At 48.3% G+C, this 27,356-nt stretch overlaps 1 protein-coding gene across 1 annotated transcript in view; it reads left to right on the top strand.

Annotated features, from left to right (window-relative positions):
• PWP1 (PWP1 homolog, endonuclein) overlaps positions 1-27,356 on the top strand; it is a 429,968-nt gene that overhangs the window by 235,469 nt on the left and 167,143 nt on the right. The window lies entirely within an intron of this gene.

Raw genomic sequence — 27,356 nt, forward strand, 5'->3', positions numbered from 1 at the left:
TCAGATCGCGCAAGTGCATCATCGGCATCTGCATCAGCCGCCCCAAAACCACTCTGAGGACTCCCCTCACAGGACACCTGTAGGAGGCAGGTTGACTCAACATCTGACGGTATGGCAGGCTATCACGTCAGATGCTTGGGCATTGGAAACAGTCGCCCAAGGTTACTGCCTGCCTTTCCTACGTATACCTCAGAGTCATCCACCGGGGATCAGCTCTCAGAAAGCTCCAGATCCGCTCCTCTTGCAGGAAATTTTGGACCTGCTAGAGAAAGGTGCCATAGAACCGGTACCTGTAGCGGAGAGGAACAAGGGCTGGTACTCCCCTTACTTTCTCATTCCGAAGAAAGACGGAGGACTGAGACCCATCTTGGACTTGCGAGAATTGAACACATTCCTCAGAAAAGACAAATTCAAGATGGTCACTCTTTCTCAGATCCTCCAGGCCCTGCAGTTCCAGGACTGGTTGGTATCTCTGGACCTTCAGGACGCTTATTTCCATGTGCCTATCCATCTCAAACACAGGAAATACCTGAGGTTCGCAATTGGCAACTCTCACTAACAATTTCGAGTGCTGCCATTTGGGCTGACCTCCGCCCCGAGGGTCTTCACCAAGTTAATGTCCGTAGTGGCTGCAAGTCTAAGCAGGGAAGGGATTTACGTCTACCCCTACCTGGACGATTGGCTGATCAGGGCTGTTTCTCCGGAGCAAGCTCAGATCCAGCTAAATCACGTGTGCCACTTCCTTCACAGACTGGGCTTCTCCCTCAATTTAAAGAAGTCACAAATGATACCATCGCAGAGACTCCAGTTCATAGGAGCGATCCTGGATACTTCCCTGGGAAAAACCTCGCCACCAGAGGTGAGAGCTCAAGATATTCTACAGATGGTTACCAAGTTCCAGCATGCCCAACGTCTCCCAGCCTTTGACTTTTTGAGGTTGCTAGGCCTCATGGCATCCTGCATTTTCCTTGTGCCAGAGGCTCGCCTGAGAATGAGATCCCTCCAGTGGGCACTGGGGACTCAGTGGTCACAATTCTCAGGGAGAATGACAGATCTTCTTCAGGTTCCCGGCAGGGTGGCTCGAGACCTTCAGTGGTGGGCCTGTCAGGAGAACATTCTGAAAGGAGAACAGTTTTGGCAACCCTGGCCGGAGATAACAGTAGTCACGGATGCCTCACTCACGGGGTGGGGAGCCCACGCCAACGACTTGACCATCAGCGGTCGTTGGTCTCCATCGGAGTCCAGACTACACATCAACCTGTTAGAGCTGAGAGCCATCAGACTTGCGCTGACGGCTTTCCTGCCAGCTGTACAAGGGAAGAACGTCCTGATAATGACGGACAACACGGTGGCCATGCATTACCTCAACAAAAGAGGAGGCGTAGGATCACTACCCCTGTGCAGAGAGGCGATGCAGCTCTGGTTTTGGGCAATCCAAGAAGGAATCTCTCTATCGGCAGTTCACCTAGCCGGAGAGAAGAACTTGACAGCGGACGCTCTGAGCAGGCAGAACACAGTCTCCCACGAGTGGGAGCTAGCTCAGGAAGTCCTTCAAGAGATCTTCGCCCTTTGGGGAACCCCTCAGGTAGATCTGTCCGCCACCAGCCTAAACAGGAAATGCGACCTGTTCTGCTCAAGGGAATTTCCTCCGAGAGGAGCTCTGGGAGACGCGTTCATAGTGGACTGGGAGTTTCCGCTTCTGTACGCGTTCCCACCGGTCCCTGTCATTCCTCAAATGATCAGGAGGTTGAGAAGATTCCGGCGAACCATGATCCTAATTGCCCCGGATTGGGCCAGGAGAACGTGGTACCCGGACCTTCTAGACTTGTCCATCTGCCCTCCAATTCGACTTCCACTCAGAGAGAACCTACTCTCACAGAAGGGAGGTCAGGTTCTCCATCCAGACATCAAAACCCTCAACCTTCACGCTTGGCTTCTGACGGCTGAGGTACAAGGATTGGGACCTCCCTGATGATGTTATGGAGGTGTTGCTTTCGGCAAGGAGGCCAGCAACAAAGTCTTTATAAAGCTGCCGTTGGAACAGATTTTGCAGCTGGTGTAGAGAACAGAATATCGACCCATTTTCATGTGGTACACCAATGGTTCTGTCCTTCCTACTATATTTGGCAAATTCAGGCCTTCAAGTTGGCACCATTAAGGGCTATCTCGCAGCGCTATCCATCTTTAAGCGTACTGCGGAAGAACCATCCTATTTCAAATTACCCTTGGTAATACAGTTTCTAAAGGGGTTAACCAATGTTTATCCCCCAAGACCATTCCAAGTTCCCCTATGGGATTTAAACTTAGTACTAACTTTCCTGATGGGTACACCTTTCGAACCTCTCCATTCTTGTTCGTTAAGATTCCTTACCCTTAAAACTGTTTTATTAATAGCACTTACATCTACTAGAAGGGTGAGCGAATTACAAGCTCTTTCTTGTAAACCCCCACATACAATCTTTCACAAAGACAAAGTTGTCCTGCAAGTGAAGCCTAATTTCCTCCCAAAGGTGGTTTCTGAATTCCATATCACTCAGAAGATTACCCTACCATCTTTCTATCCTCCTCCTCACCTGGGGAAAGAGGAAGAGAGGTTACACAGACTAGACCCTAGGAGGGCTTTAAGTTTTTACATTAGTAGACTATCCAGGATAAGACAGGCAGACCAGCTGTTTGTAGGTTACACAGGTCACAAGCTGGGGTTACCAATAACTAAGCAGACCATTTCCAGATGGATCATTCTAGCCATTCTGGAATGTTATAAACTGGCAGGGAAAGAGCCCCCTCAAAACCTTAGGGCTCATTCGACCAGAGGTATTGCAGCTTCATCGGCCCTCAAAAGAGGCATGCCGGTTAAAGACATATGTGCGGCCGCTAAATGGTCGTCTGTCCATACCTTTACACGTTTTTACAATCTGGATTCCTCCTCCAGTCAAGGGACTAGGTTTGGAAGGGCTGTACTGCATTCTATTCATCAATAGAAGACAGCGTGAAGTCAGTACTCCCTCCTCCGAATATAGAATACTGCTATGGGAGCCTATCTAAGATGAGGAATACGTCGGAGGACACAATCCCTTCGAAGAACAAGTTACTTCTTACCTTGTAACGTTCTTTCGACGGGATGTTCCTCCGACGTATTCCTCATCGACCCTCCCATCCATCCCCGCAGTTCTACTTCCCTTGTTGTTGCAGCTTACGCTCCTTCAGGGTGATTAGTCTAGTCCAGACAGTAATACTGTGGCTACAAAACGGAACTGAGCAGCGGACGCTGCGCGCGGCCTTTATAGGCAGGATGACGTCGAACGTCGATACGGCGGCTGTCGAGGGACATCGACTCGAAGGACGTCGATGCGCAGCGCCCTCTAGAGAAAAAATTTTCCGAGGCCAGCAGAGCTGGAAGGAGATATCTATCTAAGATGAGGAATACGTCGGAGGAACATCCCGTCGAAAGAACGTAACAAGGTAAGAAGTAACTTGTTCATCTTTCATATCTAATGTTGTCATGAAGTTTCCTCCTTTTAGGAGCAGCTTGACCTCCTGTAGGATTGTCATTCTGAATTATTGTGGTTTTGCAGGTTTTAGATCCAACACGTCTCATAGTTTTGTCTTTTTTAGAAGCCAGAAAATAAACAAGTATATGTCTGTGTTTACCTGTTCACTTGTTACACATTCTATCGTTCCTTTCAGGATGAGTGGCTGGATCTCTTCGTGCCGAACCTTTATATGCTCTTGTGCTACTGGTCTTGCTCTGGGGGATGAACGTGCGCTTTTGATATCGGCTCAATGCAGTAACTCTTTTTACTGTGCTCAAAACCCACTTGTCCGAAGTATACCCCTCTCATGTGTGGATGTAAGATGTTGTGTCTTTATAGGACAGTCATTCTGTGGCAGAGGCTGCCCCTCTTGAGGTTGTCGCATGCCTCTAGTTCCTTGTGGAAAGCTGCTTTGGTAACGAGAGGTACCCTGTGGCAAGTATGAATCTCCTGATGGGTGACTATAAGTCTGGGCCCGAAAGGACATCCTGCTCTGGTATGGCCCCCTGTGTTGAAATGTTTGCCTGTTATCTGCCTTAGACTTTTTTTATAGTGCTGTGATCCTAGTTAGCCTTCTCTCGCGCCTCATTTACTGCTGCTCCAAACAAACAGTTATCCTCAACAGTTGTGTCTTGCTTATGTTTTGTGTTTAAATCCTAACTCTTAAGCCAGGTGTGTCTCTTGATTATTCGTGAACCTTCTATTATTCTCCTTGCTGCTTCAGCCTTATCTAAAGTGTTTTTGATAACACCGTTGGCAGAATTGTTTCCACTGAGTTCTCATTTTAAACATTACTGATTTGATAGGTTCAGCAATCTGATCAGTGAGTCTTTCAATTTCATCCCATTGATCCAGACTATATCTTGCTATAAGAGCATTAGCAATCCTGACCTCATGAGCTGAAGAAGTAGCTATTTTCCAAACACAATTATGTATTTTCATGCATTCTTTGTTTGGGGGGTACTTGCTGATTGATAAGGGTGCACCACCCCTGTTCTGTGTTGTGGTTGCTACAAGAGAATCTACTTTAAGATGACCTCTTGTGTACAGTGGGCTGCTAGGGGCTGGTTTGTATTTCTTTTCAATGCACAGATGAACTGCTTTAGTTGGCTGTGGGTTAATTAAGGATGTGGGGATTCCTTTAAGCAAACTTTTAAGCAGTGGGATAGACGGACCTCCTTTCTTTTAAAATATCCTCCATAAAGTATGTTTCCTCTTGAGGTTCTTATGTTTGCATATCAAACCTTGCAGCCGCTCTTTTTAGCAGGTCAGTATACAGAAACTTATCTTCTTTGGGTGACGATTAGGTTGTTGGCTCTACAATGCCTGGTGAAGGAAGAGCATAATCATCTGGAATCAATCTTTTTTTCTCTTCCTCCCCAATAATATTCTCATCTGTATACATGCCTTCCTCAACTATATATTCTTCTTCATGTACCTGTTCAAGTACTATCTTTGCTTTTTTGGAGTGAATTCAAAAAAGGAGTTCCCCTTTTTGTTTTGTTGACAATGTATGACAAAAATCCATGAATCTGCATTTTGCAATTAAGAAAAGCAAACCTACCCTATAATCACAGTGTTCCCTGAGGTGTTGCTTGAAGTGTTCATTCTTGCAATATTTCTTCTTCTCCTAATTCTGACCCCAAAGTGGGGATAATACCCATCTTCTGCATAGCAGATAAGAGTTTCTTTGCCTCCATCGACGTTGAAATGGATGTTCCCTTTCCTTCAATAAGCATACAACTTGATTTGTGTGTTTTAGACACCGAAACGGCCTTGGAGGTATCCTTCTACCCACTCGACTTTTAATGTTGTTCTGATATTTTGTGTTTCGACTTCGACGAGATCGTTGAGTGTTCAATGTGCTTTTGTGTTTGTGTTAGTACAGTTTTCTAAAGTCCAGCTAAGGGCTTCATAAAACCATACTTCGAAGGGATTGCGTCCTCCGACGTATTCCTTATCTTAGATATCTCTTTCCAGCTCTGCTGGCCTCGGAAAAATTTTCTCTAGAGGGCGCTGCGCGTCGACGTCCGCCGAGTCGATGTCCCTCGACAGCCGCCGTATCGACATCGACGTCATCCTGCCTAAAAAGGCCGCGCGCAGCGTCCGTTGCTCCGTTCCGTTTTTCCGCGCTTACTCAGTGCCTCGGAATACCGTTGCTCAGTTTTGTCAGGTTAATCCTATTTACCTCGAGATATTCGATCCGTACTCGATGGCTTCTTCGTCGGAACCGACAACTCCGCGGTCCGGCTTCAAAAAATGCTGAGATTGTGGGAAAAAGATGTCGCTGACTGACCCTCACAGAGTTTGTCTGTGGTGTTTGGGAGCTGAACACCATTGTTCGGAGTGCGAGGACTGTATGTCCATGACAGCTAAGGCCCTGAAGGAGCGTAGGGGGAAGCTGGAGAAAGGTAAGACTTTTAAAGCTTCTTCTTCCTCGACGAAGTCGAGACATTCGTCTCCTCGTCACCATTCGCGCTCCAGGTCTCGGAGTGTGTCCCATCACTCCTCGAGATCGAAGCATTCGAAGAGGAGGCGTCGAAGATCCCCTTCTCCGTCTTCCTCTTCCTCTGTTTCTCCAAAGAGAATCCCTTGCCCCACGAAACATAGTTCCCGGGCTGAATGGGAGGAATTCCGCAAAAATATGATGTGCGTCTTCGAGAAAGCGGCATTGACCCTCTCGAAGACTGCCGAGAGCGATGCTCTGGTCGAAAGACCCGAAGCTCAAAAACGCTGCGAGTCGCAGTACCCGGCGAAGGAAGCTTCTCGAGCGCGTCTCGAACCCTCGAGTAAAGCTATGACCTCGAAACCTTCTTCGAGGGTTCCGTCGACGCCATCGACGAAGGTTCCGTCGACGCCGAGGTCGGTGTCTTCGACGCCGTTGTCGAAGGGACCTTCGACACACGGGTCTGTCGACTTGACGCCATCTTCGACACCGGCGTCAACGCCAAGAAAAGTCACGGTTACGACGCATCCAGTGGCTATCCCCAGACTTCCTCGAGCAGAATCCCAATTCTGTCGAGGTCATCGAGGCCTCCGCCTTTGTTTTCGACGCCACGCCCGAAACCTTCGGTGTCGACGACATCGACGTTTTCGAGGCCGATTATGACAAGTTTGGCACCCTCTGCCTTGGAGATGGGGTTTACACCCTTTATGAGTTCAGAACAATTGAGAACTATGTCCTCAATTATGGAAGAGGGTGAATTGTCTGAACAGGAAGACACATTTGAGTTGCAGGGACCTGCAACCCCAGTTAGAGAGGACTTATCCTCTGAAGAACGCAGGTTAAAGGATCTTCATGGTTCCTTACATGAGGCAAGTGGGTTAGACACTTCCCCTGAGGTGGAGCTTGCTAGGCCAGACCCGGGGGAGCATGCTGAAACCCCCTATAGAGCCTTAATGGCCAGAATCACAGAATTTATGGGGTGGTCTGCACCTTCGCAGTCTTTCCAACAAGATGACCTCACGGATATTCTTGACAAAGGCCCACAGGAGGATCCTGTAGTGCCCTTTCATAAAGCTCTTCAGAGGAAGATTATGACGAACTGGGAAACCCCAGATGTCGTCCCGGCAGTAAATAAAAAAACTGTCTACAAAATACAGGGTATCTTCTGCAGACCCGGAGTTTTTGTCAAAACACCCATCCCCAGAAAGTCTGGTGGTACAGGCAGCATCCTCTACTGACGTCAAGACTGCTTACCCTACCGTCCCACAGGACAGGGACGATAAGAAATATGATTCTATGGCAAAGAAAGTTTTTTCGGCATGTAGCATGGCGTTAAAATCTGTTAATGCTACTTGCACCCTTGCTAGATTCAGCCATACACTTTGGGAGTGTGCTTCTACAGCGGCTGACTGCATCCCGGAGGGAGAAGAAAGGGAGGCGTTCCTGAATATCATACAGGACGGTAAAGACGCTATGCGAATCCCTCCAGACGGGCATTGATTCGGCTGACAGTATCAGCAGAGCAATGGCGGCAAGTACAACAACCAGGAGATTCGCTTGGTTGAGAAAGTCTGGTTTTGCCCCAGATGTGCAAGCCAGGCTCTTGAACATGCCATTCGATGGCTCTTCTTTGTTCGGGAAAAAGGCGGATGACAGTTTAGAGAAACTGCAAACATCAAAAGCAGCAGTAAAATCCCTAGGCGATGCAATCCGTCAGACACCTTTTCGTCCCACAGGAACCTCTGCGAGGGGCAACTCCTTTCGCTTCTACTCCGCATTCGGAAGAGGTAGAGGACGACCGGCTCAAAGGGGACAAAGAAGAACTACCCGAGGTGGATGGGGTAGATATTCAAAAGCCGCAGCAACAGCAGGTGCCTCTTTACCATCAGCATCTGCATCAGCCGCCCCAAAACCACTCTGAGGACTTCCCTCACAGAACACCTATAGGAGGCAGGTTAACTCATCATCTGGCGGAATGGCAGGCTATCACGTCAGATGCTTGGGCATTGGAAACAGTTGCCCAAGGTTACTGCCTGCCTCTCCTACGCATACCTCCGTCATCCACCGGGGATCAGCTCTCAGAAAGCTCCAGATCCGCTCCTCTTGCAGGAAATTTTGGACCTGCTAGAGAAAGGTGCCATAGAACCGGTACCTGTAGCGCAGAGGAACAAGGGCTGGTACTCCCCTTATTTTCTCATTCCAAAGAAAGACGGAGGACTGAGACCCATCTTGGACTTGCGAGAATTGAACAAATTCCTCAGGAAAGACAAATTCAAGATGTTCACTCTTTCTCAGATCCTTCAGGCCCTTCAGTTCCAGGACTGGTTGGTATCTCTGGACCTTCAGGACGCTTATTTCCATGTGCCTATCCATCTCAAACACAGGAAATACCTGAGGTTCGCAATTGGCAACTCTCATTATCAATTTCGAGTGCTGCCATTTGGGCTGTCCTCCGCCCCGAGGGTCTTCACCAAGTTAATGTCGGTAGTGGCGGCAAGTCTAAGGAGGGAAGGGATTCACGTCAACCCCTACCTGGACGATTGGTTGATCAGGGCTGTATCTTCGGAACAAGCTCAGATCCAGCTTAAATCACGTTTGCCACTCCCTTCACAGACTGGGCTTCTCCCTCAATTTAAAGAAGTCACAAATGATACCATCGCAGAGACTCCAGTTCATCGGAGCGATCCTGGACACTTCCCTGGGAAAAGCCTCGCCACCAGAGGTGAGGGCTCAAGATATTCTACAGATGGTTACCAAGTTCCAAAATGCCCACCGTCTCCCAGCCTTCGACTTTTTGAGGTTGCTAGGCCTCATGGCATCCTGCATTTTCCTAGTGCCAGAGGCTCGCCTGAGAATGAGATCCCTCCAGTGGGCACTGAGAACTCAGTGGTCACAATTCTCAGGAAGAATGACAGATCTTCTTCAGGTTCCCGACAGGGTGGCTCGAGACCTTCCGTGGTGGGCCTGTCAGGAAAACATTCTGAAAGGAGAACAGTTTTGGCAACCCTGGCCGGAGATAACCGTAGTCACGGATGCCTCACTCACGGGGTGGGGAGCCCACGCCAACGACTTGACCATCAGCGGTCGTTGGTCTCCATCGGAGTCCAGACTACATATCAACCTGTTAGAGCTGAGGGCCATCAGACTTGCGCTGAAGGCGTTCCTGTCGGCTGTACAAGGGAAAAATGTCCTGATAATGACAGACAACACGGTGGCCATGCATTACCTCAACAAAAGAGGAGGCGTAGGATCACTACCCCTGTGCAGAGAGGCGATGCAGCTCTGGTTTTGGGCAATCCAAGAAGGAATCTCTCTATCGGCAGTTCACCTAGCCGGAGAGAAGAACTTGACAGCGGACGCTCTGAGCAGGCAGAGCACAGTCTCCCACGAGTGGGAACTAGCTCAGGAAGTCCTTCTAGAGATCTTCGCCCTTTGGGGAACCCCTCAGGTGGATCTGTTCGCCACCAGTGTCTACAGGAAGTGTGATCTGTTCTGCTCAAAGGAATTTCCCCAGAGAGGAGCTCTGGGAGACACGTTCATAGTGGACTGGGAGTTTCCGGTTCTGTACGCGTTCCCACCGGTCCCTGTCATTCCTCAAATGATCAGGAGGTTGAGAAGATTCCAGAGAACCATGATCCTAATTGCCCCGGATTGGGCCAGGAAAACGTGGTACCCGGACCTTCTAGACTTGTCCATCTGCCCTCCAATTCGACTTCCACTCAGAGAGAACCTACTCTCACAGAAGGGAGGTCAGGTTCTCCATCCAGACATCAAAACCCTCAACCTTCACGCTTGGCTTCTGAAAGGCTGAGGTACAAGGATTGGGACCTCCCTGATGATGTTATGGAGGTGTTGCTTTCGGCAAGGAGGCCAGCAACAAAGTCTTTATACCGCTGCCGTTGGAACAGATTTTGCAGCTGGTGTAGAGAACAGAATATCGACCCCTTTTCATGTGGTACACCAATGGTTTTGTCCTTCCTACTCTATTTGGCGAATTCAGGCCTTCAAGTTGACACCATTAAGGGCTATCTCGCAGCGCTATCCATCTTTAAGCGCATTTCGGAAGAACCATCCTATTTCAAGTTACCCTTGGTAATACAGTTTCTAAAGGGGTTAACCAACATTTATCCCCCAAGACCATTCCAGGTTCCCCTATGGGACTTAAACTTGGTCCTAACTTTCCTGATGGGCACACCTTTCGAACCACTCCATTCTTGTTCGTTAAGATTCCTTACCCTTAAAACTGTTTTATTAATAGCACTTACATCTGCTAGAAGGGTGAGCGAATTACAAGCTCTTTCTTGTAAACCCCCTCATACAATCTTTCACAAAGACAAAGTTGTCCTGCAAGTGAAGCCTAATTTCCTCCCAAAGGTGGTTTCTGAATTCCATATCACTCAGAAGATTACCCTACCATCTTTCTATCCTCCTCCTCATCCGGGGAAAGAGGAAGAGAGGTTACACAGGCTGGACCCTAGAAGGGCTTTAAGTTTTTACATCAGTAGACTAGCCAGGATAAGACAAGCAGATCAGCTGTTTGTAGGTTACACAGGGCACAAGCTGGGGTTACCAATAACTAAGCAGACCATTTCCAGATGGATCATTCTAGCCATTTTGGAATGTTATAAACTGGCAGGAAAAGAGCCCCCTCAAAACCTTAGGGCTCATTCGACCAGAGGTATTGCAGCTTCATCGGCCCTCAAAAGAGGTGTGCCGGTTAAAGACATTTGTGCGGCCGCCACATGGTCGTCTGTCCATACCTTTACACGATTTTACAACTTGGATTCCTCCTCCAGTCAAGAGACTAGGTTTGGAAGGGCTGTACTGCACTCTATTCATCAATAGAAGACAGCGTGAAGTCAGTACTCCCACCTCCATTAATAGAATACTGCTATGGGAGCCTATCTGAGATAAGGAATACGTCGGAGGACACAATCCCTTCGAAGAACAAGTTACTTCTTACCTTGTAAAGTTCTTTCGATGGGATGTTCCTCCGACGTATTCCTTATCGACCCTCCCATCCATACCCGCAGTTCTACTTCCCTTGTTGTTGCAGCTTACGCTCCTTCAGGGTGATTAGTCTAGTCCAGACAGAAATACTGTGGGCTACAAATCAGAACTGAGCGCGGCCTTTATAGGCAGGATGACGTCGATACGGCGGCTGTCGAGGGACATCGACTCGGCGGATGTCGACGCGCAGCGCCCTCTAGAGAAAATGTTTCCGAGGCCAGTAGAGCTGAAAGGAGATATCGAAGATAAGGAATACGTCGGAGGAACATCCCATCGAAAGAACGTTACAAGGTAAGAAGTAACTTGTTCATCTGAGACAGTACATAAGCTCCACTCTTAGTATAAGGCTGTGCCACCTGCGAATTTTGGTAGCATGGACAGAGCAGCCAGGCTTATCTTAAGAGGGAGAGGGCTGTAGCTTGGTACAAAGAAATTGTAACATACGGGTGGTCCAAAGAAACACTGAAACAATATGTATTGTAGGCCCAGATAATTCTTGGGGACTTAAGAACTATAACATAACATCTAAACACAATTATCGAAAACCAACTCAATATCCAACCCAAAGTGGAACCTTATTAAGAATAGCAATCAGCAGTTTAAGGTGAATCAAACGTATAACAGATTCAAAATGCAGTTAGCTATTCTTGTGGAGTACAATCAGGTTAGATATGCTTTCAGAATACAGTCAGTAATTCAAGGGTATTAGATCCTGTCAGTCATGCAGTGACGCTGGGTTATGCAATCACATAATAAACCAAACCTGTTTCAAGTATATTCCTTGCAACCGTACTTTTAAAAACTTTGTTCAGAGCTAGTAAAACAACTTGTATACTTTCTGGAGGGACCTTAAGCTACTCTCTGATACCTAAAGAAACTAAGGAAAGTCTTTGTCCGTAAGTTAAACTAAAAAGTCTGTCTGTGTCCAAAACCTATGCTTGCCCTCACAACTAAAACCAAACAATGTGAAGGGATATCAGCCATAAACTAAACAGTGTTCCAAGAGTAACGTTCAGAGCTATTTCCAGCTCAGGCATACTCTTCAGCCTCTTTTTCCCAATTGTTAACCAGTTTATCACAATGTTCAATTTACCTTCTTCTGGACTTGAATTAACAAATTTCCACACACATTTGTAAATGTCGGGGTGCCCTTCCCCAAGTTCAATATAGTTCCAGGACCGCCCGTCTTAGTATTCCCTTCCCCAATATCAATGTCAAAAGGATGTCACAAAAAGAAGTATCTTGACCAGTGTTAGAAGTGTACTAAAGAAAGTAGTGGAACTGTGACCCTGGCGGGGAGCACCATGCAACATATTTTTCAAGGGTTGCAGCCATGCTGCTTGACAGAAATTGAGTTGAAACAGATTTCAATTTAGCTGTAACTGATATCCGGTGGTAAAGTGGAGAAGTGTGCATTTAAATTCACAAAGAACAGTTCCGGAATGGTGAAAATTGTTGCAAAAGGTAGTGGAACTGTTAACAGTAAAAAAGAAAAGTAGTGGACCTCCGCTCCCGACCGTTCCCAATCAATTCGATCGCTGATTTTGATGCTTTCTCTTTAAATTGTGGGGTTTCCGTCCTCAAGTCTTACATGAACCAATGGTAGTTTTCATCTTTACACAACAGCAGCCTTCCTTGTTAGCTTATAGGGTTCTCTGATCTGGGCACAGTTGTTGAATCACACAATACACCCATTACAGGTCACGCAACCAGGAACTTCTTAAATGCAATTCCACAACTTTACCAAGCAAGTGGTTTCTTAAATCCAGCTCCACAACAAGCACTTATTCAGCCCTTGCTTCAACTCTGCAATCAGGATATGATATGACATTTGTAACGCGCCTATACACAAGTGTTTCAAGGCGCGACGAGGCAGGGAGGGGGGAACAAGGGGAAGACAGACAACGATCCTACTAGGCCAGGTGTCATTCAGACCGCGCAAGTGCAGGGGTAGGGGGGAGGGAAAAGTGCAAGGGGAAGGGGAGGGGGGAAGTGCAGTACAAGTAAGTAGAATAAGTAAATAAATAGGGCCAGCTGGTGGCAAGTGCAAGGTAAGTGCAGACAAGTGCTGGGAAAGGGGGTCTGTAGGGATACAGAGACAGTCCCTCAGTGCAGGGGTTGCCAGGGAGGCAGTGCAAGAGGAGAGTGGCTGGGACCAGGACCGAGGTCGGTGAGAGTGGCCCAGTTGCAGATTCGGTGCAGATTCAGTCGAGACTTTAGCAGGGGAGAGGGAGAGAGAAAGCAGAAGCAAAGAGGAAGGTTTTGAGGTGCTTCCGGAACCGGAGATGGTTCTCCTCAAGTTTCAGGGAGGCAGGAAGGCTGTTCCAGAGGGAGGCCCCTGCCACGGCGAGAGATCGACCCCCGACTCGTTGCTTCGAGAAGCGGCTGACCCTGAGGGAGTTGGAGATGGATGAGCGAAGGGCTCGGGAAGGAAGATATTTAGGAAGAGCGAGTTGAAGGTATTTAGGCCCCAGGCCCAGAAGGCCTTGTGGACAATGCAGAGGGTTTTGAACTTAATCCTCACAGCCACTGGGAGCCAGTGTAGAGATTTCAGTCCTGGAGAGATACGGTCCCTGGGCTTGAGGCCAAGGACAAGTCTCGCAGTTCTGTTCTGGATGAGTTGCAGGGGGCGGAGAGTGGAGGCAGGCAGATTAAGATAGAGGCTGTTACAGTAGTCCAGCTTCGAGAGAACCAGGGCTCGGGAGACAGTGAGCTTATGGGGGAAGGAGAGGAAGGGAAGAATACCTCTGAGGAGGTGCAGCTGGTAGTGTGACTTCTTAGAGACGTCAGATATATGAAGAGAGAAGGAGAGTGTGGCGTCGAAGATGACCCCGAGGTTTTTTGCCTTGCAGGTAGGAGCAGGAGGAGGGCCAAGCGAGGATGGCCAGAGAGCTACAGGGAAGGAGGGAGTGGGTGTGGCGATGAGTAGAATCTCAGTCTTACTAGCATTAAGGCAGAGGCAGGGCATTTCATTCAGCTTGGTTTCCAATTATCTTTCAAATCAAAGTTCAGTCTTAGCAAGTTGGTTATTGACATTCACTTTAAGGTTCAATGTTGGTAGTTGTGCAGTTTCACGTAACTCCCTTTTCAAAATAGAGTCTTTGCCTTCTTTTCACTTCAGTATGTAGTATATGCAGGTTTTACTTGTTTCCTGCAATTCAGTATTTTAATAAATGTAACTTTGTTGATTCATTCAGGTCATTATTCAATAAGTTCACCTTTGCATGATTTATTCAGTTCGGTATTCAATAAGTTCAACTTTGCTTACTTCTATGGACCGCTACTCCATTTACGTGCCTCTTGGAGTGCCCGGGTAACTCCAGGGTCCCTGACACTCTTCCGGACCCGGCAGCTCCTTTTGCCGGCTTCTCCCTGAGCGGGAAAGTCTTTCGCCAGGTGCTTCATTCAGCACTCGCCAGGCTCGCGTGCCTAGCACTGCCTCTGCTCACCGGCAGCACCTGCTGCCCGCCTTCCTCTCTGAGGGTTCTCCCTCCTGCAAAGTCCCACTAGCAGGAGGACTCTTGGGATCTTGGTAGGCATCTCGGCAGCTCAGCTTCTCACGCTCCTGCATGGCTCCTTTCCCAGCTGCTTGCTCTTCTTCGGCTCTCTCTGTTGCTTTCTCTGCTGCTGCTTCTCCTATATGCATCTGTAGGCCACCTTTTATACACCTGTGGTTCTTCAATGGGCTGCAGGTGTACTCCTTTAATTAGGGTTGCCTGACCCTGGCTTCCATGACATGCCTGACCTTCATGCATCTTCTTTGTCACAGTACCAAAGAGGTGAGAGTAAGTGGTGTATCTTACTTTCAGTTGTTTCTTCCTCGTCTCAGTACTGTTAGGTACCCCAAGAGGGGAATAAAGGGGATCTGCTCTATAATGACCCATTAAGGTCGGAGGAGGGTTAGGCTAGTTGTCACGAGGATAAGGGAGATACTTTTTGTCCCAAAGTACCTCATCCCCCGTCCTTCTTCTACTTTTCTACTTTTCCTACCACGTCTGAGAGAAGAGAACATGGTGAACAATATCCCATAACTACTTCTGGGATAGAGGTTCCTTCCTAAAAGTAGGTTGTGGAATATTGTGTTTTACCTAAGGGCATTCCACCTCCAATTCCAGAGGACCCTCCGTTCATTTGATCGTCCCTTGCTTGTCCACCCTGAGGGGCAGAATCCAACACTGATGGCCTTTCCCTGGCCACCTGCATAAATGATCCAAGGGGAGTAGATGTTAATGTTAAGGCCATTTGTACCATGCACTATCACCACCGAAGTGGTCCCCTGGCGCTCTGGCGGCTCTGAAAAAGGGGAGGAGAGGGGGTGGGTTAGTGTAAATAAGCTGGAAAAGTGCAAGAGAGCAGTGATGTGCTGTTGGCAGCCTCAGCCCGGTGGGTCCGTTGGCTGGGCTTGGGGTGTTTTACGGTCCGTAGTCGTCGTGTGCTGTTGTGCAAGTCTATGTGTGGTTTGTTTTGTTGTTGCATTGTTGTGAAGTTTGTGTGGATTGCTGCGTTTTAGGCTTGTGGTTGTGTTTGGTTAGAGTTTGAGAGGTGTATGCAAAGGGATGGAATTGTTAGTTGGTTGGTTAGTTGACATTGCTATCCTTGCAATTATGGGATTTCAACTAGGTGCGGTACATGCTGACAATCGCATTTCTATCTAGATGCGGCGAAAGTTCAGAATTCTAAGTTTGGTGTGTTCTAGACAATCACATTTCTATCTAGATGCGGCGCAAGCGAAAATTCATTTCCCTACATGTGTGGCACTAGCATATACATCTGAAGGCAACATTTACAGTCCATTTAGAGTGATCACAAGTTTTCCTGTATGTGTTGTTTAAGTCTATAGCATTCTATGCTATGGAAGGTAAGGTAGAGTGACAGGGACTTTCTGGAGTAGAGTAATTGCTCTACACCGCACCCATGCCACACTCACAGTTTTGTTGTTGTCTGGCTTCCTTGGCTTCCCCTACTGACACCTGCAGACACATCTTGGAGCCGCCAATGTAGGAGCCGCCCTTTGCCTCGGGGTCCTTAGCCGCGGGGGCTGCCGGGCAGAGGGCTGCCCTGGGCAGATGGCTTTAATAGTGTAGAATGAGCCAATCAGGGTGAGGGGGCGGTCTCGGAGGCGAGAGGAGGGAGGGGAGCAATAGGGGAAGCGGATGGGAGCAGGGAAATGGGACCACGTGGGGCGCCGGTACCAGGAGGCACACCGGGCCTCGGATTCTTAAATAAACGAGCCCTGGAGTGTCTCGTGTGGGGCCTCACTCACCTGTGCAGCGCTTGGAAGAAATCCAATGAAATCTGATGCAAGCTGCTGCGCACAGTTTCGGCTGTCCGGCCAAATAGGGATCTGCACTCAAAGAGGAGTTAGTCTTTGTCCTTCTAGCGATCGTGAAGGTAACTCCTTCCAGTCGATACGTCTTCCTATCCATCTCCAATGCCCTAACGTCCAAGACTCATCTGCATGATGCTAGACACAGCAACATTGCTCGTTTTCCTGACGGTTGCATCAGTGACAAGTGTTTGTTCAATCGCCAGTTCACCAGGAATTGCAACACTATGCTCACGTCCTATAGCTGCTTGTATTTCAGACCTGCAGGAACGCGAAATCGAGCTCCTTTCATGAGCATGGCTACTCACTGATGATCTCCTAGAGGCGTTACGTCCACCAGTGTATGACCTGCTGATATTGCAGACCTATACAGACCTAAGGTCCTGGAGGCTTTGCCCTCTTCTAAGAGAAACGCCAGAAAATTAAGGACCGCCACTACAGATGTGAGAACACCCTCAGGTTTCTCAGTTGTCTCCACAGCACAAACTGACGTCGGCCCATCAGACCTGGGTGCCGGCTGTGAGGAAACGTTCAACGTGTCCTCCATTCCCTGATCTTCAGTGTCGCTCTCTTAAGTCGAAGCCTGCTTCCTCCGCCTCAAAATCTTCCTCTGTAGCGGTAGATTCAGCCAACTTCATTTCCGCCTGCATTGCATAGGCTGCCCACCGTTTTGTACGATGCTCCTTTATTGTTTTAGGCTTAAAAAACATGCAAGCTTTGCACCAAGTGTCATCGTGATCCCTTGGAAGACACCTATTGCACACCCGGTGCATGTCCTTCCAAGGGAATCAGATATTGCATCTTGGGCCAAATTGAAATGGAACTTTCTTCATTGAGCCAGGAAGGGGAGGGGGCTAAATGGATTAAGTGTAGGTGAAATTACGATAGGGGTTAAAGCCATTTTCTAAACGGGTTTGAGAAATGTTTGCTATGGCCCTTCCCCACTCTCCTTACTGCATCACCTTTTTGGCATGATGCACCTTTCGACAGGACTCTGATGTCGAACGCGCCCACTCTCGGTGTTGAACTAGATGTCAATTGCTTGCAAATTCTACCTAGATTAGGACTTGAATGTTTTCATTGTTTCACAATTTCTTACGAAGACTCCACATTTTGCATCCTAACAGTCTGAGGACATTGACTCATGAAGAATCATGGGTACTTGCATACATGGGCTATGGATAGTGTTACAGATACGCCCAGCTTTCCCGGGCAAGTGCATGACCTTATAAGGACGTTCCTGATCTGTGAGGGCAGGAAGAAGGCCAACCTATTATATGGCCAAAGAAAAAGTGAAAATCTTGTTGCACAGCCATTCTGGGGCACTAGCCATTTTTAGTAGCCATATGTGGTAAATGCAAATGTACACACTAAAAGTAATGCAAAAACTGTAAAAATGTGACTGCTGACACCTGCTTGCCTTTAGGCACATATACATTGCATGTGTAAAAAGATAGGGATACAAAACTATCCATCTTTGCACAGCACTAGAAGATGCTGTTTGCTATTTAAAATTCAAATTCAAAAGGGAATCAATGTTTCCTGATATTAATAGTCTGAAGGATGGATCAGTTGCCCCATAACAAGTGAACAAAAGGCAAGAGAAGAAAAGCTGAAGGCTTTGCTTCACTTAAAAAAAGTCAGGACAGTATCAAAAGCATACCAAAACAATGGTGCTCCATATGAAACTATGGAGGAAAAGTTGCAAAAAGAAAATATTTCCTAACATTCATAGAGTTTGGACATTTACATCTCCCTTCACAATGTATGGATACTATAAAGGAGTCATGAAAATCTAAACGCCAGACACTACTGTTTCAACAAATGGAAAATATTTGTCATTTGTTGTAAGAAAAAAACATATCAATCCCTTCGATTCAGGTACAGATTTGGTAATATGCCTTATGTATCTATAAGACTTGGGTCTAGTTTATAATTCTCTTATGGTACATTTAGCAATATTAGCAGCTTATACCACATCACAGCAGAAAATATCCTGGTGTAGAGTACAAGTAGTTAAAGCCTTCATGGACGGTATCAAAAGTATTTATCCTCCAGTGTCTCACCCCACCACCACAGTAAGACTTAAACAGTACTCTGACCGTTTATGAAACCACCAATTAGGCAATGCATAAAGCCCTACGTAAAGAGCTCTTTTGCAAGGTGGTTTTCCTGATTGCTATCACATCAATCTGACAAATAAGTGAGTTACAAGCTATATCAGTATCTGAACCATTCGTAACAATACAAAAACATAGGTTTGTGTTAAGAACACTCCCAATGTTTTCACCAAAATTAATCTCAAAGTTCCATGTAAATCAATCTATCGAATTGCCGGTATTCTTCAAAAATTTAAAAAATAGAGGAGAAAAAGCTTCACACATGTTTGTAGAACTGTAAGGTATGATCTAGACGGAATTAAAGGAATAGGAAAAACAGATACATGTTTAATTTCAATGGCAACAGGTAGAGAAGGGGTTGCAGTTTCTAAAGCAACTATTGCAAGGTAGATTGACATATGTATTCAAATGTGCTAATCTATAGCAAAAATAAAGCACTTCTGTTTAACCTGAGAGCCCATTCAACCAGAGGTATGGGAGCAACTTTCGCTTTCCTTGCTAAAGTTCCTTTGGAAGCCTTTTGCAAGGCAGCCACATGGAGATCAGTACATATTTTGACTCAGCATTATTGTGTGGACACACAATCATGAGCAGATTTTCAACTTGGTCATGCAGTTTTAAGAAGTTTATTTACATCTACTCCTTCACCTCATCCATCGGCTTCACAGAATACTGCTGGTTAATCTATGCAAAGACTGTGAATCTAAACCGATTCATAATCTCCAGAAGGCAAATATTACTTACCAGAAATGGTCTTTCTATAGATTGTATCTGCTTAGCATCACATGCACCCACCCATCCTACCCACACCAAAACAAACGGGAACATTATTAAAATAAAATTAAATCGACAGCATACTTGCACATACCGTGTCAGAAAACAATGTCCACGCATGAAGTTTCATGGGTACCTGCACACATAGCCTAAGGATAATGTTACAGGTACGCCAATGTTGATGCCAGTTTTGAATTTGAAAAAGACGTATGCATCCGCACCAACCAAGAGATGGCCGCCTATGCAAAACATGTGATTCTAAGCAGCTACAAGCCACAGAAAGACAATTATTGGTAATATTTACCATATATTTCGAGGGGATTGGGTCCTCCGACGTATTCCATATCTATGACATGTAATCACCACAGCTGTGCTGCTTCGGAAACTTTTTCGGCGTCTGCGTCGATGACGTCGCTACGCCGTCGTCGAGGACCTCCTCCGACGTCATCCGATGTGATAAGTAGGACGCACGACGCCCATAGCCTCAGTTCCGTTTTTTCCGCGAACGTGTTGCTTCGTGTTTCTCGGTTCTAAGCCTCGACTCTTTGGAGTTCTGTTCTTTCTGGTTCTTCGAACCTGTTCGTTTGTGAATTTCCTTCGGCGATGTCTTCCACTTCGTCTTCAACCCCGCGTCCGGGCTTTAAGAAGTGCGGGGAGTGTGGGTCCAAGATGTCGGTGACTGACTCGCACGACGCCTGCCTCTGGTGCCTCGGGGAGGCCCACGACACGGATGACTGTATCGACTGCCAGTCGCTCACGTCCAATGCCTTACGCGAACGTAAGAAGAAGTTGTCGGTAGGTCGGGTGTCCAAGCCCCGGAAGTCGAAGTCGGTGGGGCTTTCGACGGATGATTCGAGGGGTGACTCTCCGCGTCATCGTCGGAAGTCTCGTCGGTCTTCTTCTAGGAGTGGGTCTCGCCACTCCTCAGCCTCTTCGAGGCATTCTCGGAAGCGCCGTCACCGGTCGCCTTCCAGGTCCTCTTCCGAGGATTCTGCACGGCACGTCGGTTACCCCACCAGCCGTGCGACGCCGGAGGAATGGGCTTCCTTCGGGAAGAAAATGTTGGCGATTCTTGAGTCGCAGGGTACTCAGCCGTCCGCGCCCCCAAGTGGGGTCGGCAGTGTGAGGTCGAGAGACACCGCTCGCAAGAGTGGTCGGCACGAGTCACGGGAGCGGTCCCGTTCGGACAAGGAGGCTCGTTCTCGCCGTACCCGTTCCAGGTCCCGGTCGAGACCGTGTGCTCCTGTGAAGTCTTCGAGGAAGACATCGACGTCTGAGGCGTCGAGGGCGTCGACAGGCTTTCTCGAGGCTCCGGCTTCGAGGACGTCGTCGAGGCCGTCGACGATCAGGTCGTCGAGGGACACGCTCGGGGCTCCGGCCTCGAGGGCTGTGTCGACGCCGCCGATACTGGAGGCGCTGCATCTGACGTCGACGCCGATTTCCTCGACGTCGACGCCGATCCTCTCGGCGCCGTTGCCGGTTTTCTCGGCGTCGGCGCCGATTCGCTCGACGCCATCGACGCCTTTCGTGTCGGAGGTGCCCCGTGTCACGGGTGTGCCCCCTAGGAAGGCTCTGGTTAAGAGCAAGCACTCTCGGGTGCCTTTTCGCCACCTGGAATATATTTCGGAGGCGGATGAGGATTCTGATGGCCTGGTTCCTAGTCTGGTGCCAGATGACATTGTCTCGGGCCATAGTCTGTTTGACGATTTGAGGCAGTCACTGCATGATGCCAGTGGACTGGACACCTCTCCGGAGGTGGAATTTTGTAGGCCTGAGCCTGGCTCCCATGCCGATTCCTCGTACCGGCGCCTTATGGCTAGGGTGTCTGAGTATCTGGGATGGTCTGCTCCCTCAGGGGAGTTTGTGCAGGATGATCTGACGGACATCCTTGATGTTGGTCCCCCAACTGACCCGGTACTGCCGTTCCATATGGCTTTACAGAGAAGGGTGGCGGCGGCTTGGACTGCTCCGGAGAGTCTCCCGGCGGTGGGCAGATCCTTGTCGCGTAAATACCGTCCAGCCAGTAGCGACCCCTGCTACTTGACCAGGCACCCCACTCCGGAAAGTTTGGTGGTGCAGGCGGCCACGGCCCCGGCAAAGCAGGCGTCGTACCCTACCATCCCTCCTGATAGGGACGACATACGTTTTGATGGCTGGGCGAAGAAAGTGTTTTCTTCTGGTGGTATGGCGCTTCAGGCGGCCAACTCCATTTGTGCCTTGTCTCGTTTCACGCACACTCTGTGGAACTGTGTTGCGTTAGCGGCTGAACGTATTCCCGAAGGGGATGAACGGGATGGTTTCCTTTCTATGGTCCAGGATGGTAAGGATGCCATGTGTGAGTCCGTTCAGTCGGGTCTGGACTTGGCTGAATGCGTCAGTAGGTCCATGGCGGCGAGCACCGTGATACGCAGGTTTGCGTGGTTGCGGAAGTCGGGGTTTGCTCATGATGTGCAGTCCCGGCTCCTCAACATGCCCTTTGATGGTGAACACCTTTTTGGCAGCAAGGCTGACGAGAGCCTTGAGAGGTTGCAGACCTCAAAAGCTGCAGCGAAGTCGTTGGGCGCTGCTGTTCGCCAACCTCCGCCTTTTCGTCCTAGGGGACAGCAGTGGAGGGGTGGTTCCTTTCGCTATTACTCATCCTTCAGTAGAGCGAGAGGAGCTGGCAGTCAAAGAGGCCAACGCAGGGGTACCAGAGGTGGACGACAGGGTACCCGTGGTGCCAAGGCCGCTCGGGCAGTTGCCTCTTTGCCCTCAGGTAACGCCGCAGCCGCTCCCACTCAGTCGTGAGGCCATGTCCCATGGTTCGCCGGTTGGGGGAAGGCTGGCGCAGCATCTTGTAGAGTGGCAAGCCATTACTTCAGATGTGTGGGTTCTGGAGATCATTGCCCACGGCTACTGTCTTCCTTTTCGGCACAGGCCTCGCGACAATCCACCGGGGAACCTCTCTTTGCAGAGTCCGGATCCGCTCCTTGCGCAGGTAATTCGAGCCCTGCTGGAGAAAGGCGCCATAGAACTGGTGCCTGTAGCGGAGAGGAACATGGGATGGTATTCCCCTTATTTTTTGGTTTCAAAGAAAGACGGGGGATTGAGACCCATCATGGACTTGCGCGGTTTGAACAAACTCCTCAGGAAGGACAAGTTCAAGATGGTTACTCTCTCTCAAGTCCTCCAGGCCCTTCAGCTTCAGGACTGGTTGGTGTCACTCGACCTCAAGGATGCTTACTTCCATGTGCCGATCCATCCCAAGCACAAGAAGTACCTGAGGTTCGCGGTTGGCGACTCGCACTTTCAGTTTCGGGTCCTGCCGTTCGGATTGACCTCCGCCCCGAGGGTTTTCACCAAGCTCATGGTGGTGGTGGCAGCGCATCTCAGGCAAGGGGGGGATTCACGTCTACCCCTACCTGGACGATTGGTTGATCAGGGGGAGCTCTCCCGAGCAAGTCCTGGATCATCTATCGATCGCCTGTCGCTCCCTTCACAGGCTGGGCTTCTCCCTCAATTTCAAGAAGTCCCATTTGACACCAGCACAGCGGCTCCAGTACATCGGAGCAGTGCTCGACACTTCCCTGGGGCAGTGTTTTCCTCCCCAGGTGAGGGCTCTTCACATTCAGCAGATGGTGCACAAGTTTCAGCATGCCCAGACGCTCCCAGCGTTCGAGTTCTTGAGGTTGCTCGGCCTCATGGCATCCTGCATTCTTCTGGTGCCAGAGGCTCGCCTGCGGATGAGATCTTTGCAGTGGGCACTCAAGACGCAATGGTCGCAGTCCTCCGGCAGGATGTCGGACTCGGTTCAGGTGCCGTCCTCGGTCGCCCGGGACCTTCTGTGGTGGGCCGTCGAAGGTAACTTGATGAAGGGGGCTCCATTTTGGCTTCCCTGGCCGGAGGTGACGGTCGTGACGGATGCATCCCTCACGGGATGGGGAGCTCATACCAACGGGCTGACAGTCAGCGGTCGTTGGTCTCGGTCAGAGTCCAGACTCCATATCAATCTGTTGGAGCTGAGGGCAGTCAGGCTAGCCCTGCAGGCTTTTCTGCCGTCTGTGCGAGGGAAGACTGTCCTGATCCTGACGGACAACACAGTGGCCATGCACTACCTCAACAAAAAGGGGGGGGGGCAGGGTCACTTCCTCTGTGCAGAGAGGCGATGCAGCTCGAGTTCTGGGCCATCCAGCAGGAAGTTTCGATCTCGGCAGTTCATCTGGCCGGAGCCGAAAACGTGACGGCGGACGCTCTGAGCAGGCAGAGCGCAATCTCTCACGAGTGGGAGTTGGCTCAGGAGATTCTCCTGGAGATCTTCGCCCTTTGGGGGACCCCTCAAGTGGACCTCTTCGCCTCCAGTGTCAACCGGAAGTGCGAAAGGTTTTGCTCGCGGGAATTTCCTCCAGAAGGAGCCTTGGGAGACGCGTTCGTGGTGGAGTGGTCATTCCCGCAAGTGCTGCGGAGGTTGCGGAAGTTCGGTTCCCGGATGATCCTCATTGCCCCGGCGTGGGCTCGAAGGACGTGGTACCCGGACCTTCTCGACTTATCCATCTGCCCTCCACGTCGTCTTCCCTACCGAGACGATCTGCTCTCACGGGAGGGGGTCTGGTTCTCCATCCAGAGGTCAGATCCCTCAACCTTCACGCTTGGCTTCTGAACGGTTGAGGTATATGGATTGGGACCTCCCTGAGGACGTGATGGAGGTGTTGCTTTCGGCCCGCAGGCCGGCAACAAAGTCTCTGTACCGTTGGCGTAAGTTCTGCGACTGGTGCAGAGTTCAGAATGTGGATCCTTTTGCATGTGACATCCCCATGGTTCTGTCCTTTTTGCTTTCTTTGGCCCACAGGGGCTTGCAAGTGGGTACCGTTAAGGGTTACCTGTCGGCGCTGTCCATCTTTAAGCGCTCGTCTGAGGAGTGTTCTTACTTTAAAATCCCTTTGATTTCACAGTTCCTGAAAGGGCTCGCTAATGTGTTCCCTCCGTCACCTTTCCTGGTGCCCGGTTGGGATTTAAACTTGGTTCTTAGGTTTCTTATGGGTGCTCCGTTTGAGCCTTTGCATTCTTGCCCTTTGAGGCTGTTAACTCTGAAAACTGTGTTTTTAGTTGCGGTTACTTCCGCTCGCAGAGTGGGTGAGTTTCAGGCACTTTCAGTCAAGCCTCCCTTCACTGTATTTCACAAGGACAGGGTTGTCCTTAGAGTTCGTCCTTCTTTTCTTCCGAAGGTAGTGACGGAATTTCATTTGGCCCAGAAGGTTGTTCTTCCGGCATTCTATCCTCCTCCGCATCCTGGTAAGGGAGAGGAGAGGCTCCATAGGCTTGATCCTAGGAGAGCTTTGAGCTTTTATGTTTCACGCATGTCCCGGGTCAGAGTGGATGATCAACTCTTTATTGGTTACGCTGGAAAGCGTTTGGGGCAAGCTGTGACGAAACAGACTTTGTCTCGCTGGATTGTTTTGGCCATCTCGGAGTGCTACCGTTTGGCGGGTAAGGACCCACCGGCTGGCTTGCGGGCCCATTCTACCAGGGGTATGGCTGCGTCTACTGCCCTGCAGAGGGGTGTTCCTATTCGCAACATCTGTGATGCAGCCACCTGGGCTTCAGTACATACATTTGTACGTCACTGTTCCCTTGATTCCATCCGGGCACAGGATCTGGCCTTTGGCAAGGCGGTCCTTTGCTCTGCTATTTGATTGGCTATTCTAAATTCTTTCCCTCCTCCTTGCTTTGGTACTGCTTTGGGAGTCTGTCATAGATATGGAATACGTCGGAGGACCCAATCCCCTCGAAGAACAAGTTACTTTCTTACCTGGTAACGTTCTTTCGATGGGATGGTCCGACGACGTATTCCATATCGCTCCCGCCCGGCCTTCCCCGCTGCAGAATTTCTTTTGCAATTGCAGCTTACGTTCCGCAAGGCTTTGTGTCTGACTGGCAGTTGACTTATGTCACACGTTCTGGGGGAAAAAACTACAACTGAGGCTATGGGCGTCGTGCGTCCTACTTATCACATCGGATGACGTCGGACGTCGGAGGAGGTCCTCGACGACGGCGTATCGACGTCATCGACGCAGGACGCAGACGCCGAAAAAGTTTCCGAAGCAGCACAGCTGTGGTGATTACATGTCATAGATATGGAATACGTCGTCGGACCATCCCATCGAAAGAACGTTACCAGGTAAGAAAGTAACTTGTTCTTCTTTATCAAAAGCAAGCAGGTTTCTGCAATGGACATCGAGACTGTTGAGGTTGTTGAGTTGTCCCTTGAATTGATTCAGTTATTTTTTTTTAATTTTTTTTTTTAGATCACTCTAAATCTGTTACTCTGATCTCATTAGTCTTTGGACTTGTCCTATTTGGCAACTGCATTCACACAGAGATGGGTCATGTTCCCCACATTTCTTTAATATTTATGGATCCCCTTGACTTCTTTAGTTAAATTATGTGTATACATGCTGACACCCATATTATCTTACATATGCATGGTCATCAGCACACAAATGCTACTAAATTGCAGCTATGTCCCCAGTCACTGGACTGCTGCATGTGCCTCGTTTGTCTCAAAATGAAAGGCTCAAAGACTGAGATCCTGACTCCTTCTCTTCAGTACTTTCGGCCTTTGTGTCTTGGCCCATACATTTCTTCAGATTCAGTTATAAAGACTCTTGGTGTTAAGCTTGATAATGTTTTTTAACTCGCCATCCACGCATTTATTTTGGGGTTCAGAATTTTTTTTTACTCTTGTGTCATATCTTCCATTGTCTCTCACTTTCTGCTAAAGTTAAGCTTTATATTTAACTATTTTGATTATTGTAACACTCTATTCTTAAATCATCTCAAAGGTTCTGTAAGTCAACTTTACTGTATGCAAAATGCAGAAGCTAAGACCCCAATGATAATGATTTGGCATTTATTTTGAGATTTCGCCAATGCGCTGTACATAGGACATTTACATACAACCGAAGTTGGTACTCATTTATCAATCATGAAAGTATAAAAGGCTGAGTTGGCTTTGCTTGAATTTGAACCTCACAGATTGCAGCAGTGAGTGCTCAACCTACTGAGAGCTATCCTACAGGTGGATGGACTACACTTCCCTGGCTACAACTACCCAGCAATAAAGGCCCTTCATTGGCTGCCTGTAGTCAATAGCATAATGTTTAAGCCATTGTGCCTTGTGTTTGAAACCCTGCCTCTCACTAATTACTTTTTCTTTCTGCCAAATGCCATTGTTACCAAACCTGTTGCTAGCGCCGTTATAAATTCTTGTTGTTCCTGCCTTTCGTTTTGCTCTTCTTGGAGGTCAGGCTTTCTCTGATTAATTTACTTTTCTTTGGAATTCCCTTCCCATTTTCATGTTGGTCACTCCTACTCTCCTTCCGTTTCCTAAGTTCTATAACAGTTGTCTCTTTGCCCAGCCCAGTTTTCTTCTTTGATTTGAATCACTTTATTTTCTGTCTGAATCTGCTCACTGCTTTTAGGCATTGCCTAGCATTCCATCAGCACCATGATACCAACAATGGCCAAAGCAGTGCTCTATAAAAATGTATGCAAAAGAATAGAAAAAATTTAATATGTACGCACCCACACACAAACACATATATACAAACAATGAACATATTAAAATGCAGTGAAAAAAATCACTAAATGAATAATAACCAGTCAAGATAGCATACAAATATTATCTGAAGATGACATCTGCTTGAAGGAGCATTACAGGAAGGCCATTAGATATAATTTTTGAAAGATGTTACTTGTATACCCATATGAAAGCCCACTTCAAAATGTAGTAAAATATTGTAGCAAACCAAAAATCCCATTTAAGATCACCCACTAGATGGCGACCAAGGCATAAAATGTCATCTAGAACAGATACAAGATGAAGAAATACAGTTAAAGGTAAGTCATATTGTTATCACTGTTAATGTCCTTATTTGTTATCAGTCCTTAAATTGCTCATCAGTTTTTGTGTGCTGCATTTCTGCTATGTAATATTGAGAGTCATTAGGACATTTATTTTATGAGGAAGCTCAACTTTTGTATATTTTTTTGTTTTTGAAATGCTCTTCTTTAACAACAATTGAAATATGCAGATGGAGTAAGTGCGTTTTCTTGGCATGAATATGTGATTATGTCATAAAGCTGTAATGCTACTTTGGGTTACCTTAAGC

The sequence above is a fragment of the Ambystoma mexicanum genome, chromosome 12 (assembly GCF_040938575.1).
Source record: "Ambystoma mexicanum isolate Mex_15411 chromosome 12, UKY_AmexF1_1, whole genome shotgun sequence".
NCBI lineage: Eukaryota > Metazoa > Chordata > Amphibia > Caudata > Ambystomatidae > Ambystoma > Ambystoma mexicanum.